General features: G+C 36.2%; 1 protein-coding gene, 1 non-coding gene and 1 pseudogene across 4 annotated transcripts in view; 1 reads left to right on the forward strand and 2 right to left on the reverse strand.

Moving 5' to 3' along the window:
- TFDP2 (transcription factor Dp-2) overlaps positions 1-18779 on the forward strand; it is a 113094-nt gene that overhangs the window by 51159 nt on the left and 43156 nt on the right. For 2 of the 3 annotated variants that reach the window (XM_006907181.3, XM_025043652.1), the window contains exon 1: positions 7758-7831. The exons of the other annotated variant lie outside the window; for it this stretch is intronic. The gene's annotated coding sequence lies outside the window, so the exon portion shown is untranslated. Of the gene's footprint in view, positions 1-7757; positions 7832-18779 lie in introns of those variants that run through there. 3 annotated transcript variants of the gene reach the window in all.
- On the reverse strand, positions 14313-14431 carry LOC112476072 (annotated as a pseudogene).
- Positions 14635-14736, reverse strand: LOC112476041. Its single transcript, XR_003044948.1, has one exon. It is a non-coding gene; the product is annotated as a U6 spliceosomal RNA (small nuclear RNA).

Consider the following 18779-nt stretch of genomic DNA (forward strand, 5'->3'; position numbering starts at 1 on the left):
TCTTTAGTGTCTGGATCCCAAAAAGGTGAAAAGAGGGGGAAGAGAATGGCAGCACTCCTTTAAATCCCCTGGAAGTTACTTAGGTCAGAGGGTGAAGGGCTTGCAACAAATGGGAGGAGATACAACAAAAGTGTCTACCTGCCTCTTTGTCTGTACCTCTGTGATCAGAAGCAGCAATCCCCAAACAGAGCATAGATGCCCGATGTTTGGAGGACAGGGTTCTTTGTACCCACCTCGGCTCTCTCATGCTGTGTGCACAGCTGCCTGACAAGTGCCTGGGGTTGGAGGATGGGGAGCTACTACTGCACTAACAGGTATAAATTGAGCAAAATTAACTGCAACTTAACATCCAAGTCTTCTCTTGGAAGTTGCAACCCTACATTAGATTTTAGGGTTCCAAAATAGTTTTTTCAGACAGATTCTGCCAGTGCAGCTGTCTACATAGGTAGACAGGTAGGTTCCTGATGCTTCCTACTCTTCCATCTTCCCAGAATCATTTTTCCTACATGAGTTTTGAAGACGGGACTACAGGAATATCTTTGGCATGTTTGGGAAACATTACAAAAAATTGTAGGTTACTAGTGGAGAAGGTAGCTAGTTGCTGAAAATTAGTAATGGAAAGTTATTATAAAAATTCTTCTAAGTGTAATCACTAAAAGCCTGGCTAAAACAGTTGGAATTTCTTCTGTTGTCAGTAGAGTCCTTTTCACAGATGGAGAGCTGCTGAAGGTATTCAGTCTTTAAAGGACTTTTGTTCATTCATTTATTTGTTTAATAAATATCATTTGAGTACATACTGTGTGCTCCATGGTTTTCTAGACAGGAAGGGTACAGGGATAAAATAGGGGGTGTGGAGAATAAGAAATCTACTGTGGAGGAATTTACACAGTACTGGAAATGACAGACATGTAAATTACAAGGAATGTGATAAACGTAATAAATCTGTCCCACAGTGCTGTGGGAACTTCAAATAGGACCAGGTCTGCCTTAGAGAATTGAGATTATCTTAACTGAGGAGATGACATTTTATGGTTTCGGAGGAGCAGTACTAGTTTACCAAAGGAAGAATATTGAGAATTTAACAGTAAAGTCATGCTGTTTAGAGAATGGTAAATAAGTCATGCATCTGGAGTTGTAGGAGATCAGCCTAGAAAAGCAATTTGACATCAAATGATTAAAGACCTAATATGATCTATCTGATGAGGGAACCATCAAAGGTGTTTAGGTAGTGGACTGAAACGATTTTTTCTCCCATCTGGAATAGTTTATTTGGCATTAATGAGCTACTGTACGATAGAGAACAATATTAGATTTAATAAGTCTTTTGATTACATCTACTTATTGAATTTATATCTATAATTAACATCTAGAGTCATTAAGTATGTGTGGATTTTGAGAAGTTAAGAACTAAATTAGAATCATAGTTCTACCACTTAGTAGCATTTATACAAGTTATTCGATATTGGTAAGCCTCCATTTTCTCATCTAAATAATGGGGCTTCTTAGTAGTTTCTGGGCACTGTTGATTCAGGGGATGTAAGGAGGTTTCTGTTGGATGGGGAAGACCGTCAAGCGAGACTCTCCAGTAGATGTAATATGGTCTGAGTATACACTGAATACTAAATAAAGATAAGCTTAGAGGTAGAGTTGGGAGTCAGCCATAAAAAGGTAGACATTTAATCTGTAAGAGATAATTAGTTCTAAATTGGTTTTTGTATGCCATACTTAGAGATCAGGAGAAGGAAAATACTGAAAGTTTTAAAGCAAGAATCCATATGTTCTCATTTTCCCAAACTGCTTCTTTTATATCCCAGAATAATTATTATAGTATGCCCCCTTTTACTCTCAGTGGTTAACGTAGTTTCGGTAATAAATTATGTGGTCTGTCACCTTCTAAAAGCAAAAACTATAACAAGAACAAAGGGCCATAGTTGAGCCATTTAGAAGTACTGAGGAAAAAAAAAAAATAAAGGAACCAGCCTAGAAGGGTAAGGGTGAAAAAGAAGAAATGGTCTTTACAAAAGCTGAGAGAAGAGATAGTTCTAATCATAGTAACAAAGTGAGACTTGTAAAATCAAGGATATGGAGCATAAGTATACATTATTAAATTTATTAAGGTAGAGCTCATTGTGTACTTCAGAGTGCAGTTTCATTTGAACAGTTGAGGAGAAGCCAGATTGTGTTGTTTCTTTGAGGATAAGAGCTGTGCCTTTTATTTTTATATCTGTAGTCCCTAGCACAGCAGTTATCATGTAGGAGGTACTAGGTACATTTTTGAAGAATTAAAATATAACTAATGGTTGGTGAAGAAGGTGAGATAGTGGATATAGATATTGTACTATAAAAAAAAATGGAGGTTAAAAGATGGAAAGGAGGGTGTTTTTAGTTTGGCAGCAGAAAGAACATTGTCTTCATTTTAAATGTTAAGATGAATTCAGTGGAAAGGGAAAAGTAGAGTTTCCGAAGATGGAAGTAAGTTTGAAAGCTAAAGTCCTTGCTGCTTAAGGAAAAATCTGTTGCAAAGTGAATAGGTTGGCCTTAAAAACGCATATGGATAACCTCCCCCCTTCACCTCCTCGATGATTTAGGAATTTTCTCCTGAAAAAAGTACAGTTTCTGGAATCAGTAAACCTAGAGCTAAATCTGGACTTAAGCTCTTAATAGATTAGTGTCAAACCACTTACTCTCTTGTATTTAAATGACTCGGCTAGTGATTTTAGGCATTTGAGGGATTCCTTGATGCTCCTCCATTAATCTCTTCCTCATCTACCCAGCTACTACATTTTACACGGTTATGTCCTCTGACCACAGTCGATTGTCCTAGCACTTCATTACTTTGGCATTATTAGCCAGGACAAGTACTCAACCCTAGGTCGGCCAATGAATGTCTTCCTGGTATTTTAAGGCCTGGCCTAGGAGGAGAGAGAGGGTTAATGAAATCTGTAAGATGTAAAACTAGTGACACATGAATGGCCATTTTTCTTACTATGTGAGGAACGCTGATCTATCGTGAAACAGAATGATGCTGACGTGAGAGAAAATCAGAGGCAAGACAAGGTGAGCCAGACAGACACAGTCCTGGCGACCTTTGAGTTCCTGAGACCTAGCTGCATCCCCACCCTCCTCGTTTGGTTATCTAATCTTTCTTGCATTCTGTGAGCCAGTTGAGCCAACTAATTTTGAGTCAAACTGGTTTAAGTTTCTATCCCTTATCATTAAATTAATAACTGAATTTGAGCGAAGCATTCTGACTCCAGTGCTCATACTTTCCCCACTGTACCATATTCCCTCTCTAAGGCTAAAATCCTATGTCTAAAGTTTCACCCCTTCCTAATTCATTGGGACTTTCATGAACTATTTCTGTCCTCTCAAGCATTTTTGGTTTCTTCCCCTCCCGTAGATCCTTCTCTGAAATACTGGCATATGCTTCCTTCATTGTATAAAGTCCTTGACTTGATTCTTTGGCCTCCACTAATTCAGTCGCGACTAAAGCAGGAATAGGGATTTTGGTAGAAGTAAGTTTAGGAAGATAGTAGATTGGGCCAGATGGAGGAAAATTTAGATTATTATCTTAAGTAGTTTCCTGTTATTATCTAGACCAGAGATGTTTAATAGAACTTCCTGTAATGATGGAAATGTTTTATATCTTCATTATCCAGTACAGTAGCTGTTAGCCACCTGTGTCCATTGGGTCAGTTTAAATTTAAATAGCTGCATGTGGCTAAGGCTACCCCTGAAGAGGAACTTTTCACTCAAATGGCTAACCTGATAATCAGCTCTTTGTTCTGCTTCTGTAGATATGCTTGCCACATACCCAGAAGGGTAAGGTGACCTTGAGAGTAACTAAAGACTCATCCTCCCCTTTTGATTGTTCTGTCTAGATAACAGATGTATTGCCTAAGTTCCTGTTTGAAAATCTCATGCCCTGTAACTGCCTGTAGCCCATAGCAACTCCCTCTCTCTGTAACCACTTGAGGATGAATTAGCCATTTGGCCTATGCTAACTGTAACTGCGTGGATAAGCCCTACAAAAGTTGCCCCGAGTTTGGGCCCCAGATCTTCAGAGCGCTAGCTCTTCTGGGACCACTGGCGTAATAAACCTGAGTTCTCCAACTCTCTGAGTGGTACTTGGATTCTCACCAGTCTGATTATTCTGCAACACTCCTTTTTTTGATAGAAAGTTGTGTTTATTTCTTTTGTTTTTAAATCAGGGAAATGATAGGTGTTTAAGGAAAAAAAAAACTGGAAACAATGTGGGTATTAGGATGATGAGGTAGATGCAAAAATAGAAAATCATTTTCTTCTCAGGACGATGATGCCTTCCTTTCACAAGGGTGGGGAACATAGGAGGATGAGCTGGCTTGGGAACTGACAAGGAGTTCAGTGCTGCCGAAGCTGAGTTGTGGGACGCATAGAGCTGTCCAATATGCAGTCTGGAGCAGAGCAGAACAGAGAAGACTAGGGCTAGAAGTGTACATTTTTGTTGTCATCTATATAGAGATGATAAAGTCATAAAAATGAGAAATATTTTCCAGAGAGGGTATATAAACCTTGAAGAAAGGAGCATTGAGGACAGAATTTTCAAAAAATGTCTATATTTAAAAGGTGGAAAAGTGAAGAGGAGCAGTGAAGGTGAAGTTACTGTCTGATGTATTTAAGAAATCAACACTTATCCATGTAAGTGGTAGTAAGAACCCTTCACTTTAGGGATAGTTCTCATCAGGAAGATTAGATATTTTACTTGAAAATGTGACTTCGTATAGAAAATCAGCATAGCTAATTTCTATGCCCTCATAATATGGATCTGGCAGATAGCTATATTTAGCAGAAATGGAGCAAATAAAAACTACCATTGTGTTATCATAGTGTCATTTCTGCCTATAGAATACAGATACGTCTGTAAAAGGGGCTTAATATTTGGTCAGGTTGCCAAGAAACATAGCAAACTCTAGTCCAAATAAAGTGGCTTATACACCTGGGGGAGAGAATGCCTAGCCCCCTTTGGTGTTGTCTAGATAATAACTAGTTATAAATAATAATATGCTTAAATGGATTTTCTATGTAAGATTAAGGAGAAATTACTTGAGAGGACCTATGTAAGATGCATTTTATTATGCCAGTGGGAAGACTCATGAATTTCCCCACAGTGTGTCATACACTTGTAAAGGAGCACAGAAGGTAGTGATTATGCTGCCTGCTGAGAAAGAGTTGGGAGTAGATTGAAGGGCAGTGTGAGTAAAGAATTGGAACTGGATAAAGGGCACTTGCCAAGGAAGGCAAACAGGAAGAAGGAAGCATATGGAAGAATCGAGATAGATAGGCTCAAAGTCAGATCTGTGGAGTAGACAGTACTAAAGAGCAGGCCAGTTTGCTGTCTAGCACAGTGCCTGATACATAGTAGGTGCTCAGGAAATATTTGTTGAAGGAAAGAATGAATGATAGCCAGGGAAAAGAAAAATTGCTTCTGCGGGAACGATGGACTCCTACTTTGGCCCCACCTTACTTTATCCATTACGTGACCTCAGTTATCACATGTCTTCCGGACCTTGGGTTGCTGTTAGGTTTATTGTTAAAGCATATACTAAATATGTGAATATTCCAGATAGTTTATATCTGAATTTGTAATCATCGTTCGGCTCTGGGGGATCAGGTGGGGTGGGGTAGGAATGCTCTGCTACTTAAAATTAGTGCAGAGAGTGTACCTGAGGACTGGGAATTTTTATTACCTTTCGTTTTAAGACTGTGACAGAGTAGGTATGACCATATCTAGTCCTTGAATATCCTAGCCTTGGGTAACGTGAGTGTTCACTTCTGACAGATGTGACAAGTTAGAGGTGAACACTTATTTTCTCTGTGTGGTTTCCTGAAGGCGATCAAGAATGATGAGAAGCAGATGGGAAGGTTAGCATTATTTTTGATAAGAGTATATAAATGGATGTAAACATGTAAAATTTTAATACACAGAACTGACCAGATACTGTGTAATTTCCAAGTTTCTTTTTTTCTCTTCATTTAAAACTCCTCTGAAATCTGATAGTCCATAAAAATTTAGTGTGTAGAATTTTAACCAATTTTTTTACTCAACTATTATAATGACCTCGCATGTGATAGCGATACCCGATTTTAGAATCTGAAGATACGAGGCCACACAGGTTGTATTTTCAAGTTTAAATTAATATATGTGTATATATATATCTGCAACCCGACTTTAATTTATACCCTATACTATATCATTCTTGACATATCTCCATGTGCCTGTGTAATAGTCTGTGTGCAAAGAAAAGTGTGACAAAGAAAAAATTTTCTTTAATCTATTTCATTCCGTGTATGTTTGAGTGTCTAACAGGCACCGTTTCAGACGCTGGGAATACCACACTGACCAAAGCACAAAATTCTTGCCCTCCTGGGGCTGTTGTCAAGGCATACTTTCAGAGGGGCACAGTTCAGGTTAGATGGTAACTAATCAAATAAGCAAAGGTACCTTCGTCATATAGAAGAGTTGTACTCTCAAGGAACTGACATTTAAACTAATAAGCTCACTAAAGACAGAGATTTTTGTTTGGCTTTTGTCTGTGGTGTTCACTGCTCTATCCCCAAAGCCCAAATAGTGCTTGGCTCATAATAGGCATTCGGTAATAATATGTCATTGATTGAAATGTTTATCGTTTTGAATTCATATAATCATAGACATGTACTTTTGCAAATAATTTTTACGTCTAACTAGTTGAAAATTTTATAATCTCAGTTACCTATTATTATGGTTTTTTTACCTGCTTTTTGTTTCTCCTTGTGCCCACATATCAGTGCAGGAAAAACATTAATATTAATAATTAGTCATATGATGATCTGATATTGCAGAGGATAGATTTGGAAAGCAACTTAAGAGGTCGTCTTTTGTTCGGCTTCCTGCCTGGGAATAATTGAGTAAGTTGGTTAGGTGTGTATTTTTAATTAATCATTAAAAACACTAGGACAGCATAATTGGGTTCTCTCTTGAGAAAACGGAGAAAGGTACTTAACCCTAGATACAAAGGCAATAACCTGAAAATTTTAGAACTTCTAACTCTGTGGGAAAGTGAAAAAAAAAAAAGAAAATAGAGCACGACTAAGCTGCTCTTCGTTGATATCAGAAATGGGCCTGTCATTCATTTTGGCATTGAAGCATAGCCTGCTATCTCAGGGGGCAGGGCCAGGACTTTTTTTTTCTTTCCCTGAAGAGCTGGACAGTTATTACAGGTTGAAAAGCCTCAACCAGTTTTTCAGGAGTTTCTCCTCTTTTTTTTTCCTTTTTTTTCTTCTGAAACTCATGGTGCTTTTGCTCTGCTTTCAAGATGCATTAAGGTCTCCTGTTTTGTGACTGCTTTGGAGCCAGCAAATACCCTGACATGTATAATTCCAATTATGCAGGTTTCATGAGTAAGTTTAATATATATATATATATATTTTAGCTAGTTAAAATTCAAATGAGTTTTAGAAAAATGTTAGCTTGGAGCTAGGTATTTTATTGTTTCATCACTTTTGTTTTAAGCATTTTTTAAAAGCGATAAGAAAGCAAGATTCTACATAAAAAGACCCCTTTGTCTCTTAAGACCTTAACTTCCAGTTTCTTTTGAAGTGGCTTTGTTGAATTAGATAATATTCATATGTCTTCCTAAAGAGAGTTAACTAAACAGTTTTCTTGAGCATCTTTTTAGTTTTACTGAGAAGTATTTTAAATTGAGCTTTCTGAGCTCGATTGCTTATGTCTGACACAGTCTCAAGTTTCCACTGAATGGTAACAAAGACTGTAGAGTGTTGGTGCTGCAGTGAGAGGCATGCTTCTTTAGACCAGGTAAGAGAGATTATTTTGTTCAGTACTGCTGGGTGAGTTTTTACAGCACTTATTTTATGTTCTTTCAAAAGCAGCAATGTTAACTTGATAAATAGCCAGGAGCACGCTGAATGCAAGACGTCCTTGCTTGTTGCAGACAGGAAAACTACAAAGTATGGGGGTTGGGGTGGGCGGGGGGGAGGGGTAGAGTAAGCTTAGTTGATCACTCAGTTACTTATATAAATCAATTAAAATGTGAAAACAATTCCGGAGCTCAGTTTTCTTCGTTCAAGAACTAAGGAATCAGTTGAGGAAATGAATAGTTTTAAAGGTACTTTATGGTTATTACTTTGTGGATGCAATTCAAGTGGTAGTTTTTACTTTCATTTCTTTCTAATAGTTAATAAAATGAGCTTTGCCTTCAACTATACATTTTTTCCATTTATGAAAACTTTTAAATGTCAGCAGCAAAATATGATTCCTCAGGATCCTTGGAATAAACCTGACACTTAAAAAAATATTTCAGCTTTTATAGCTGTTACATTTTTTTTCCCAGTACATTTTTCTTAAAAGTATTTGTGCTTTGAAAATGTCAGCTGTATTCTAATGAAGCTCAGGCATTGTTTGCTCATAAAGGGGCTGGTGCATTCCACTGCTTTATGGTTTATTATGAGGCACAGTGTGAGAGTGTGGGTGGCACCATTTGGTGTCTGCCTCTTGGGGTAGTGACTGCCATTATGTTAGTGTTGGATTGGCAAAGAAATATAGCATGCAAGATCCTATATGAATCTGGATACTGTGAAGAAAATCTTAACCCTAAACAATACTGAGTTGGGAATGTGTGACAATTTGAGTTGATCACTTCAAGTATACTCTTGAAGTCTGCATTTTAGTTACAGTTAACATTCTGCCAGTCACATCTCTTGTTTTTTGATGTAACATTTACTCATTCTTTGAACTTTAATAAGGAAGCGAATGTTTCTAAATAAACAATGACATTTTAAGTAGATACACTAAAATGTTAAATAATAGGTTTACTTAAAAGTTTTAAGCAACTTAGTGTGGGTGGGGAGGGGAAGTGGGAGAGGTCAGGCAGAGAGCCTTTCTTTCAGTTAGGAAAGCTCTGATGAAAAAAAACAACAGATGTTTCTTCTGTTACAATTGAGGTAGTTTCATTCAAAATTCACAGTAGCCGAAATGGGAGGGCAGGTCATAAATCTGACTTAATCAGTGAATAAATAAAACTTAGTCATTTAAATTTATTCTTTTATAATCAGGATTTGAGAATCAGTATAGGCTAATATATTCTGAGTAACATACCTTTTGAAGAGGCTTTTTCATCTTAAAAATATGTGTAATTAATGAAAATATGAGAAAGTTAATTTTAGTTCATTTAAGTTATAGAAAAAATGATCATTAAATCATATAGAATATTAAGGGGGAAACTAAGCCATTATAAAATATATAAGGAATGCTGAGGTTGCAACAATTTGTAATTGCACAATAGGTACGAAGGCTCAAAATGTAATTGCAATATGAAACATCATTTGCATATGTGATAGATCATTCTATCTTTAATGAGAAGCATGAGATTTATTCCAAAAGATCTTTGAATAAGAAACGTGAGAGAAATATTTTGAATTTACTTGAAATGCTGTGTTGCAGTTTACCTTTAAAAAGAAAGATAGCTTAAAGTTGGTTGCTAATGGAAAGAGGAGAATGTTTATCTGCTCGAAAGAGTAGGACGGAAGAGCTTGGAAGCAATATGCATGCAATAAGAGCAATCAAAATTTAAAAATTTTGCATTTGTGGAATTCATAATGAGTAAAGTAAAAACCTTTCCTTTTACTAATAACATGAAGAGAAGTTCTGTGCTCTTGGAAAGTGTGCATTTAGTACACATTAATCTTTATGCAATTTCTGAAAAGTTAACTCTTATAAAACCAGTGTGCCAGATCTTTCACATATTAGCTACTAATTAAAAATTTGCCAAACTTTACACTGTAAAATTAGTAGTAATACATTAAAGCCAAAAAATTCTCTGAACCATTGTTCAAAATTTATGTATGGAGCAAATGTTAAATGGTTTTCTAAATGTTCATTCAGTTGGTCTAAGGAGAAGACTGGAAAAGATCAACATTCAAGGAGATTGTTAAAATTTTCTCTTGCTCTTCACTGGGATTCGTGGACTGCCCTGAAGATTTTCTTTGTTTCGAATAATGATGACAGAGTTTAGAGATTTTGAGGCTTTTCAGATTATTGCTTTAATCAAGATATTCTAAAACAGGTCTGTGTGCATTTTGCTTTTTTAAGGAATAGCAACATGTAGCAGTGGAGCTTTTTTTCCTCTTTAAGTAAAATAACTGTCGTGGAGTTTAAAATGAATTTATAAACTATGAGTTTGGAACTTTTACAATTTTAACCAAAGAATATATCGCTTTGATGGACTAGACAGTCCTTAAAAGAAGTTGGTGGTCCCACATGGGGTATATAACTGTGACAGCATCATAGATTATAGTTATCAGAAAATGAATATCACATGATTATAAATGTAAGCATCGATAGTAAGTTATTTAACAAAGAAAACAGCATCAGCAACAACAATGCAGAAGTAAAAGTGATTGTTAACCCTTCAGATTAAGAGCTATATACTGGAAGAAGACTTCTGGGGTTCTTCTTGCCTTATATATGAACTTTGTAGCATAAAATTGAGGTCTAGGGAATCTGAACCTTACCTCTACATTGTTCTCCAAGTCAGAATACCTACCCAGAGAGTGACTGATTTAGATGTTTTCTCTGCCTCTCATATGTGTATGCAATCAGAAACCATGACAACCTCAAAATCTCTCATATCTAGGGTGGAGGTCGAAGGGAAGATTTGTCTGATGTCTATATTTTTCTGAAAAGAAAACCTTTATATTATTATTTAGGAGCAGGTAAAATAGTATGAGTATTGTACCTTAAGTATATTGTGAGTTAATTGTTGTGTGATTGGATCCAGGAACCTATCGTGTAATAACATTATTTCTTTCTACCAAATTTCAAGCAACTAGTTTTCAAATAAACTTTTGGATCTTGACTCTGAAGCTGGCGTTCATCAGCAGGGAGGCTTAGTTTTTGGCACTTTGCTCACTCACTTGTGTTGCAAAGTTTGGCAACTCTCTTAGCAGTTTCTCTGATAGAAAAATGAAGAGACTGCTAACTGAGCACTTACTGTTTGCCAAGTAGACCCAGTAGAACCTACTTATAAAAGTTTGTAAAATCCTTTAATAGATAAGATTTTCATACAAAAATTTTGTTGGTATCGATGCCTAAGTTTAAGATTTCTTGCTCTTCACAATGTGAATTAAATGTAGCTTCGATAATAGCTCTCAAGTAGAATATGTTGAAATAAAAATATTGATAACATCGCAGTGTTGAATGAGCTACGTAATATTGTATTATGGAATGCAGTGATCCCCTTTTTTATTTGCTAAGAAATGGGAAGAACTGCTGTGAAACTCTAATTCGTGGGTCTTTGGTCTTTCTGAGTTCGCATCCTAAAGTTTTAAATTTATTTTAAGAACACAGCTTTGTAATTCTGGATCTGTCCTCAGTGATTGACACCTTTGATAAATATTAGAAAAAGGTCTCTCTCGATTGTACATTTAAAATAATTTCTTTGTTAACACTGTCTGAGGCAGGGTACCATCTCAGAGGGGTTGTGGGCTCCTTCATGAGATTTCCAATTAGGAGCCCTTGGGTGTTCTAATACTCATAAATTCTGATCCTCGTGGTTGCACCCAGCTGCCTTGATCTACTCTAGCCACTCAGTGGCTGTTTTTACAAGATAAAATGTGCTGCTTTCAGCTCACTCTCTTTTACTGGGCGTACAAACAATGCGTGTGCCATCTGGTGGGTGTCCTGGCTATGGTGATGGTGCTAAAAGTAGTGGTTGAAAATAGGCTAAACATGAAAAGATATACCATTTATGAGACGGAAAAAATAAGAGTCACTCAACCCTTTCTCTTTTTAAAAAGGAAAAGGAGAGGAGTGTCATAAAAAGAATCTACTTAGACTCCATCACTTCCTGAGTTTGAACAAAGAGGAAAGGGGAACCTGAAGCAGTCTGTCCCAGTCTTGCCTGATCATAAGAATCATCTGAGGCACTTGTTCAAAACACACATTCCCACCTGGCTTCTAATTCTGTAGGTGTCTAGTGGAACCCAGGAAGGTGTGTTTTGAATAAGAGGCACACTCCCCTCTCCTCCTCTCGCCTCCTCGGCCTTTTATAACCAGGCACATTGGGGAAGAAATGATTTGAAGGGTTGGGGAAAGCAAGCTGTTCGAGGCCAAAAGGTGAAGTTATTCCATTATTAATCAGAAGATATATTGTCCTAAAATGGGGAATTCTAAGTAAGCAGGTGGAAGAGAAATGAGAAAATTAAGAATTAAAAGGTTTCCTTGACTGAAGTAACAGAAAAAGGACAAAATGATGTGTTTTAACTAAAGGTAAAGAAGCCAGTGAAAAAAACAGCAGGATCGAATCTGTAGATTAGACAAATGTTTTTGGATGGACATTTAAAAAATACTGAAAGGGAAAGGTCCTACCAAAGAAACCTAGTGAGAATGGATTAAATGATTTCTAAGATCGTTTAGCTTTGAGATTTGAACTAAATAAAAATGATTATAATAGTCCACATACCAGAGCTTGAATTAAGGGGTTCATTTAAGAAATGAAGAGGAACTGTTTAAATCCTGGCATGCGGGAAGATAGAGAAAGAATTTTTTTCTTCTTCTTCTTTCAAATTGAAGAATCCAGGGCATTTATGGTTCTGGTTGCCAGATAAAGAAGGAGCTTGCTAATGTTTTAAAAGATGTCCTCCAAGTAAAAAATGCTTATCAAAGCCCAGAGAACAGATTTAATCCTCTCGGAAAGTATGTAGGAAAGATTGACATAAAAGATTTATCGACCCATTTAGGAGTATGCCCTTAGGGCTATCATGCTATTTCTTGTTATGGCCATTCCAAGGATCCTTTCTTTGATTCATGGGAAGATTCTGGTTAGGTGGTCTACTTGTGGGAATCTTAGAAGTCCTGTATTGTGACAGCTGTAAAAACAGCCAGGCTTTTGCTTCCCTACCTGTGATATATGGAAATATGCAGTTCATATCTGGTGCCCTTATGTGTCTATACTATAGGATGTTTGATTTCGGTTGTGGAACCAAATACAGAAAGGAAGGTTCTAGAAGTCACTTTGACCATTACACTTTGGAGATAAAATGAACTTTTATCTTCTCTTTCTCACTCCTCTCATTTATATTGATGTTTTGGTCGTTCGAGTTAAAAAGTGATGGCTTTTGGATTTAATCTTAGGAAGTTTGGTTAACATGTTTGAGTGCAAATGCAACAAATTACAGCATCACGGGATTATAATGTGAAGATAGGTAACGTACGTTATTAGCTATACTAGTAGCTAGCTATAAATAGAATGAAAACTTTAAAAAAAAAGATCCGTGTGTGTTTAAACATAAAAACATAAAAACTGGTTTATTTATTTACTTTTACCCCCCCCATCTTGATGTGCATATTATACATGGATATGCTATATTTTAATTATCTTACAGGTATTTTTAGTTATACTATCTTTTCAAATTAATTATGAATTATTAATATGTGTTTCATTTATGAAGGTAGTACTGTTGATCTATTGGGCCTGAGTTTTTTTCCTAGATAAAGGTGATAGATATTCTCCAAGCTATCTATATCATATCTCCCTAGTCCACTCTGTTTTCAGTGACATATATTGCTTTCTAGATGGTTGGTCGAAATTAGAAATACCGTTTCAAGGTTGTGGAATCTTTCCTCTGCGCAAAATGAATTGGCCTCTTCCAGAATCAGCATGTGACTTGATCTCATGAGTGATAAGTTTGAAATGAATCGATAGCCTTTTATAACAGTTACGAACAAATGATTAAACAGGCAGTGTGGACAGACATGCTTGACACTTTCTGACTGCTTCTTCTCTTGTGGAAAGGTTAATCATGAATGAAATAGAGCATCTGATACTGTCACATAAATAGCAGATCAGTGGAGCAGAATAGAAAGTCAGTAAATTGACCCAGATAAACAAAATGATCAAGATAGCATTTCTTTTCAGTATGGGGGAGAGAGAGTAGATTATTCATTAAAATTAGCCATCTGAGGGGGAAAAATGGATCTTTCACTTCTCACATCAAATAAATTCCAGTTGGGTCCGGGATATAAAATTTAAAATGAAGGCATTAAAGTATTATAAGAAAACATGGGGGATATTTAATACACTCTTTAGTATATAACTAATGATAATTAATTTCAAAGAATACATCCAACAGGAAGTACCAAACCTGGAATGGAAATAAAATGTACATAGCATGTCCACGTATAATGTAGGGTAGGGAAGAAAGATAAACTTTGTAGTTACTCTTTTTTCCTTCTCTCTCTCCCTCCCTCCCTCCCTCCCTTCCTTCCTTCCTTCTTTCTAGATCTACAGTACCTGGTCTTCCTAGATGGTCTCCCATCTAAGTACTAACCAGGCCAGACCCTGCTTAGCTTCCGAGATCAGACGAGGTTGGGCATGTTCAGGGTGGCATGGCCGTAGACTCCTTTATTTTTATATTTAAATATACAGACATTTTTACATAGGATGTAAAAGTCATCAAAGGAATAAATTGACTACTTTGTTTTAATGTGCAGAGAAAATCACATAAAAGCAAAAGACAAATGCCAAATTGATAAAAATATTTGCAGCAGGTATAACAAAAGAATATACTTTTTCCTTCGTTATTATTACTATTGTTATTATTTTTAATACGGAATGCTTCACAAATTTGCGTGTCATGGGGCCATGCTTATCTTCTCTGTATCATTCCAATTCTAGTTTATTTTAAAGAGGGTCATAATTTAAAGAGGGTCTACCAATGGAAAAAAATCACCAGCCAATAGAAAGACATAATTCTCAGGAAGGAAAATTTAGATGACTTTTAAACAAAACAAGTCAGCCTTATTCATAATAATAAAACTAAAATAGGATCAAAATCAAATACTATTTTAACCTAAAATTTGTCAGAAATAAAATTTGATAACACTGAGTTGGTAAAGCTATGTGGAAATAGACATTTTCATACATTTCTGAAAGGGAAGTTGGTACAACCCGTGTGTGTGAAGACATATGTGTAATCATTGCAGTATTATTTGTGGTCATAGAAGGTTTTACTATTAAAAGTGTTTGTAATACCAAAAGCTTTCCATTACTAAGGGACTCAATAATTAAACTGCTATAGCCATACTATGTAGCTAACAAAGTAAATATTGAGGCAAACTACATATTCAGGTATGGAAAGACATCTAAGACAGATATAGTATTCAGTGAGGAAAAGGCAGTGTATAAACTGATAGAGTATTCAACCATGTGTGTAAGGAAAAAAAGGATATTTATTCAAATATTATATGTATGTCTAGAATATTTCTGGAAAGTTATATATGAACTGACACCAGTAGCTGTCACTAGAGAAAGGAATGGGATAGGTGTGATTGGGGATGAGATGAGACTTAGTTTTCACTATATACTCTTGTCTCATGAATTTATATCAGATCCTTCCATCAAACATACATTCATTCCATTCATTCATTCATTCATTCACCTAGAAATGTTTATTGAACTCTGCTGTGTCCCAAGCACTGTGCTAGGTGCTAGAGCTGTGACAGTGAATGAGATAACAAATCCCCTGTCCCTGTAGAGTTTAACATTCTGAGAGTGAGCAGGCCAGGGACAAATAATAATTACATACACAAGTAAACATAAATATGCAATATATCATATTGAGATAAGTACAGGGATACCTCCTTTTATTGTTCTTTGCTTTATTGAACTTCACAGATGTTGCATTTTTTACAAATCAAAGGCAAGACTCTCCACCAGCAAAATATTAACGATGCACTTTATTGCGATACTCACTTTATTGCGGTGATTTGGAACTGAACTCATAACATCTATGAGGTCTGCCTGTACTATGGTGAAAAATCATAGTAAGTTAGGAAGTGCTGATGATATAGGTTGGTCAAGAATCTCTGATGCAGTGACGACTGAGCAGAGACTTGAAGGAAGCTGGGGAATTAGACACGTAGATCTCTGGGGGAAGAAAGTTACAGGCAGGGGAAACTATAAGAACAAAGGCTTTGAGGCAGAAATCTGCTTGGCATGTTTAAGGAACAGCAAAGAAGTCTCTGTGAATGTTGTGAAATGGAGTGGAGGGAGATTGACAGGTCATGAGGTCAGAGTGGAGAGTGCTACAGGTGACAAAGGGCTCTGTAAACCATCACGAGGACTTATGCTGACAGATGCAAAGTCAAGAGAGTTTTGAAGAGAATTGTTCTACATAGCAGGATTATTCTGCTGTGTGGGGGATAGAACAGTGCTGTTCACTAGCATAATATGAACCACTTACATACTTTAAAATTTTCTAATAGCCACATTTAGAAAGGTAAAAAGAAACATAAAATTAATTTTAATAATAGATTTTATTTAACCAAATATATCTAAAACATCATTCAACATGTAATCAATATGAATTAATATGAATTATTAATCAATATGAATTATTAATGAGACATTGTTCATGTTTTTGGGTACTTAGCATTCAAAATCTGATGTTATTTTACACTGAGAGCACATCTCAATTAAATGTTAAATTTTCAACAGTTGAGGTGAAATGTTGGAATATAGTACTACCGAAACAATAAAGCTGCATCTAATGGGAAAATACTTTATACTGCTTCAGTTTTTAAATTTAAATTAAGATTAAATAAATTTAAAATTCAGGCTCTCAGTTGCACTAACCACATTTCAAGTGCTTAATAGCCACATGTGTCTACTGACTCCAAATTGGACAGCATGGCGACAGAGTTGGGGGAGGGGCAGTGCAGAAGCGGGTTGGTAAATCAGGAAGATATTGCAGTTATTTAATCAAGAGATGGTGACTTGGACCAGAGTGATAGCAGTCGAGTGGAGTGGGTGACAGTGGTTCTATTGAGGATATATTTTGAAGATAGAGCCAACAGGATTTATTAATGGATTGAATGTAAGATATAAGAGAAAGGGAGAAGTCAGCAGTGATCTTTTTTGGTCTGAACAGTTGAAGAATGGAGTTGACATTTACTGAAATGAAAAAGGAGAGAAGGAGGTTTTTGGGTAGAATGGGGAGCAGTCAGGAGTTAGATTTTGGCATGCTAAGTTTGAGATACCTATGAAACATCAAAATGGAGTTAATGAGAAATGACAGCTGGATACATCTAACGTTCAGGAGAAAGGTTTAATCTGGAGAAATGTACATAGTGGAAACCATCAGATCACCTAGTGAGGAAGAGTCGACAGGCAAGAATTGGAGGGCCAAACTAAAGAGCTCCTGAATATTTTTAGCAAGGAGGAGCCAGCAATCAAGACTGAGAAGAAGCCAGTGTGTTAGGAGAACCAATAAAGAATAGTGGTTTGGATGTCAAGTGAAGAGTGTTTCAAAAGAAAGTGTGTTTTTTTGTTTTTTTTTTTTTAATGTCAAATATGGCTGATAGGTTAAAGTAAGTCGAAAGCCAAGAATTGACCATTGGATTTAACAACATGGAGATGATTTTGAGAAGAGCTATTTCAGTGAAGCTGTGGGGAAGAAATGGGAGTGGGTTAAAAAAAAAAATGGAAAAGTGGAGACAGCAAATGTTGACAGATTTTGTGTTTTGCTGTAGAAGGCAATAGAAATGATGAGTGGGTAGCCAGAGAGCTGTGCATAGTTAAGAAAAATTATTGGGTTTTGTGTTGGCTTTTTAGATGAAAGAAATAATGCATGTGTATCGCTGACGAGAATGAGCTGGCAGAGAGGGAAAGATTGTGGTGATACAGGAGACTTAGAAGATACAGTAGCTGGAAGGCTGTAATTTAGACAAATACATGAATCGCCTGTTTAAAAAATAAACTTAAAAAAAAAATAGCCCCAATTGAGGTAACAGAAGAGGGAAAGCAAGAGCATCATATAATCTATAATTAGTCTCTTACTAATAAATATAAAATTGTCTGGGTCACTTCCCATTATTTTTTTATTAAGGTATAATTTACGTGAAATAGAATTACGTTTGACAAACACATACACCACCACAATCTCGGTCCTTTTTTAAGCTTTTATTTAGGGCAGTAGGTTAGCTTGTCCTGTGAAGTTGGACCCTGTATATATGGGATATACCACTACTTCTGCTTTGACATATTTATCAACCCATAAAATAGGCATGTTCTTTCTTGCAGTTGTTTACTAATTTGGTTCTTCTAGGAGGATGTAATACAAGCTTGGGTTAAGAAGGTTTTTCCAAAAGCTAATTCAGGCAAAAACACAATTTTTTTCCCCAGAAAGTCAGCGCTGTGAAAAAAATAACATACTGGCATCATGTAGACAAATTATAATTATTTGACTGAATTTTTTCATTTTAATTGCACATATTGAAGGTGATTAACTAGAACTGGAACCCCCTAAAGAATTATGAGTGAAAGCGATCTTTGGTGTCTAGACAGTTATAATGGAAAACAGAAAGATTCCATTTACTCAAGAAATTGAAATAAAAAATTTGAGCCAAAATTTTGGGCCTGTGTCAAGATTTGGCATAAGGTTTTAGCTGTTTTTCTTAGCCACTTTCCTGGGTGATTAATCTCATTTACTTAATTCAGGGAATTGTGAGAACCAAAATCCAGGCTTATCTTAAAATTTTTGTTTTTAGTAAATGCATCAAGTGCCAAGAATTGGCTTCTGGACAGTGTCAGGCCCCTGTTGCCAAGAGGGTAGGAATTAAGGCCAGGTACTTATGAAAAATTGTTTTGACTTAGTTTGGTTTACTTCTCTTAACTTGACTGAAATTTCAGGAAACTGGATGTTTATAACCTGTTTAAATAGGTCCTTTTAAGTAAAAAAAAAAAAAT

Source organism: Pteropus alecto, unplaced genomic scaffold (genome assembly GCF_000325575.1).
Source record: "Pteropus alecto unplaced genomic scaffold, ASM32557v1 scaffold92, whole genome shotgun sequence".
Lineage (NCBI taxonomy): Eukaryota > Metazoa > Chordata > Mammalia > Chiroptera > Pteropodidae > Pteropus > Pteropus alecto.